The sequence below is a fragment of the Meles meles genome, chromosome 2 (assembly GCF_922984935.1).
Source record: "Meles meles chromosome 2, mMelMel3.1 paternal haplotype, whole genome shotgun sequence".
Taxonomy (NCBI): domain Eukaryota; kingdom Metazoa; phylum Chordata; class Mammalia; order Carnivora; family Mustelidae; genus Meles; species Meles meles.
The window spans coordinates 145,774,689-145,778,571 of NC_060067.1; the positions used below are offsets into that span (position 1 = coordinate 145,774,689).

Genomic DNA, 3,883 nt, shown 5'->3' on the forward strand with positions numbered 1-3,883 from the left:
AATAACTACAACCTTAAAAAGGAAGAATAAACAGGGAGAACTTGTCCATCAGATTTTTTTAAATTGAAGTATAATTAGCACATAATGTCATATTACTTTCAGGTACAGTATGATTCAGCAGTTGCATGCATTACCCTGTGCTCATCATGATAAGCATATTTTTTTAAGATTTTTATTCATTTATTTGGCAAGGAGAGAGAGAAAACGCATGAGCTGGAGGAGGGGCAGAAGGAGAAGCAAACTCCAGGCTGAGCAGGAAACCCAACACGGGGTTCAATCCCAGGACTCTGGGATCATGACCAAAGCCAAAGGCAGGCATCCAACCAACTTAGCTACCCAGATGCCCCCATGATGTGTATTCTTAATCCCATTTATCTATTTCACTCCAAAATATGGAACACTTCATGAATTGGCTTGTCACCTTTGTGCAGGGGCCATGCTGAACTCTGTACCATTTCAATTTTAGAGTATGTGCTGTTGAAGCAATCAGTATCCTATAAGATTTTAAGACATATATTCTAAAATACAGTCCCTGGGTTCTGAGATGGGTGTGCTTTCACATGGAAAAAAGACTCAGATAAGGACCTCACTAACTTTCTTTCAGATCCTAAGAAGGGAAGCACAAGGGTGTGTGATAAGTCACTAAGGCATTTTTAGATTCTTAAAAAATCAATTTGTGCCTAATTGCTTAGCATAAATAATCCTGCCATATATTAATAAATTTAAAGCATTTTATATGTTTCTGTCTGTCCATCAATCTATATTGTTTGCAAAAATACATGTATGTGCATGCACACACATGTACACACACTCAAAGAACCTCAAATACCTTTTTACATAAGTATTTGTAAGATGCTACTTACTTGCATGACGAGTAGGCTCACATTTTCCTTGAGGAAGATTAGTATAGTTCTCTTTGCCTAGTAACTTTCTTTCCATTTTTTTCCTACTAATATTGACTCTGAAGTCAATATCATAGATTTGACAATCAATAGGCACAATTTTGATTCCGTCATCAGCACTTACATAAGTGACTGAGACCTGCTTGTAATCTCAAAATGTATGCTGTAAGAGAACAGGATTCATGAAGAAGAAACCAATTTGAGGCCAATTTCCAGATCAAGGATTTTGCTATTGCCCATACTTGTTCTAGAGTCTGGCTTAACAGTGGCAAAACCACTTTTTTTTTTTTAATATTACAACTATTCTTTCCCCAACTCAGTATGGAATTTGAACTTAATATATTAAAGCTAGATTAAAGCAAATGTAATCCCCAAACTTATTCAAACTCCCTTCATCTCTTTCCCCAATATTTCTACCCAAAGTCTACCATTCTCAGCTTGGTTGTCTGTGCAAAAATAATTTTAAATAATCTAGAGTCTGCCTCTTTTTGCCCTCTCAAACAGTATTTATAAATCTAAAATGGTGATTACTTAAGTTATTAACACATGTCTCTTATTGAATTCCTTCACTCATCAATTCAATAAATATTTATTGAGGGACTACCTTCTGCCATTCAGAGTGATTGCTTGATCCAATGGTTAAAAAAAAATAGGTGAGATCTGTACTCTATGAAGTTGATGTAAAAGAAGTAAAGTAATTACAAATTGTGATGAATGAATGCTATGAAGAGAATAAAAAGGGAGCTGAGATAGAAAATAGTGGAAAGGAATAATTTTGGATGGGCCTTTTTCATTGGCAAATCCAAGTGGGGAGGACTACGAGAAATTTTTTTCTGATATAAATAAACATGTTCATTTAAACTTTAGTAACAAATCATCAAAATACAAATATAGAGCTTGAATATTATTTAATGAACTAGTAGAGAGAAATTTATCACAATTCTATCAAGTTATCTTGCATCAAATAAAAGTCCCAAAGTTCTAAATAAAGACTTGCCTTGATGATATTATCAGTAATTGGCAACAGCAGATTTGGGCTGTCTCATTTTAGTCGTATCACTAAGTGAGGCACATTGTCCAAAAGCCACACCACCTAGCTCCACATCAAGGGGATTGAACTGTTCTGGGAATTAATTCCAGAAATGGGACACCCAAGGGCTAGGATCTGAGTTTTTCAGCAAAGAAGCTCTCATGCAGAAGAGCCAAGTCACTACTCTCTACTTCTTAACCAAAGACCCCAAGGGGTATATGTGTATGCGTGTGTGTGTGTGTGTGTGTGTGTGTAGTTAAGCCATTGAAACTATGCTCTGAAGTGTAATCTGAAGACAGTGAAAATCTGACACAATTGGGAGAAGATAGGGTTTATTTTGTATAACCGAAATTATTTTAGCAAAACAGTCATTTATAAATAACTGCATTATGTCTTTCATGACTAATTTCTGTATCTAAATACTAAACATAAAGCACAAAAAAAAGCACAAAAGCCTTAATTCACACCAAGTTCATGTAAAGCTGTATAATGTCATTTTGGAAGACATTGCATTTGCTCTGGAGCTTCGCACACACATGCAAAAAACCACCCCTAGCAAATGTCTGAAGCCACTTGAACATATACCACCTCCTGTGGTTTCTCCATATATCAAATGCAGCTGGGATCATTTAAAATGATCTATTAAGAATGCATCTAGCCTGCATTTTTAAAATATAAGTTTCAGCCAATACATGAGCTAAATGATCCTTTATTGCCACACAGCTCTTATTACCTTTCTGAGAAATCAGCAGTGTAAATATTCCACCCTGTGTCAACTAACACAGAAACTGGTAGAGCTAGGTTGCTGGAAACTTGGCATGGTGTGTAAATTCACAAGAATCCATCAAGCTCTTCTATTATTTATACTGTAAGATTTGTAGGCTGTCTGTAGAGTAACAGGTGTAGCTCCTGTGGGTCAACAACCACCTGAATAATGCATGGGAAAAGGAAAGCAATACCACATACACCACAGTTTGGTATTGTTCATTTGGGGGAATATCTTTCCCTATAATGGTTGCCTAAAAAATCTTCCTTAGCAATGATCCATATGCTATATGGTCATATGTGATATTTAAGACCAATTCCTTTGTGATTGACAGACCAATGTTGAAATCTGGTTTTACCTTTTCCTATTTTCTGATTTTTGTTTGGTCAAGACACTCTAAATTCAGTTGAATTGAATCTTCCTCAGAAGAAGCAAAACAATATGTACATAACTAATTTCTAGTTAGCAGAACATTAGCAATTGGATTCTATTATTAACTTACATATATGAAGGTCTCAATTATTAGATAGAAGGGACAGAGACAGAAAGTTATTTTTATTTGGAAATTACTAAGATCAAAATTATGTATTATAAGAGGTTATATTACAATGAGTTATTGTCATTATGTATTAATTTAATATAGATTCTGGATATCACCAATAGTTATAACAGAGAATGTGTTTGTGTGATGAGGGAAAAAGAACAGAACCATAGCACCCTAAAGTTCCTTGACTCTCACAGAGTCATTAAATATTATCATTTGGAACAAAATGCTCATCTTAGGGCACCCAGGTGGCTCAGTGGGTTAAGTCTCTGCCTTCGGCTTAGGTCATGATCTCAGGGTCCTAGGATTGAGCATCCCATTAGGCTCTCAGGCTCAACAAGGAACCTGCTTCCCTCTCTCTCTCTGCCTGCCTCTCTGTCTACTTGTGATCTCTCTCTGTGTGTAAAATAAATAAATAAAATCTTTAAAAAATGCTGATCTAAAAAGTATTAAAAAATACACATATATACACACATACATATATACATACATACATATAGGGGATAAGGAAGGAAGGCTAAATGAATTGACTGAGGTTTCCAGTTAGTAATGGAGGAAATATGCTACTCTACTGCTGTTAATAAATCTTAGACAATGGAAATGCAAAATGATCATAATAGTAAACTCTAATAATGTGATCT

The 3,883-nt window shown here is 35.3% G+C and overlaps 1 pseudogene; it reads right to left on the minus strand.

The window, feature by feature from the left end:
* Nucleotides 1–386: 386 nt before the first annotated feature.
* On the minus strand, nt 387–486 carry LOC123937790 (annotated as a pseudogene).
* Between the last annotated feature and the right edge of the window lie 3,397 nt (nt 487–3,883).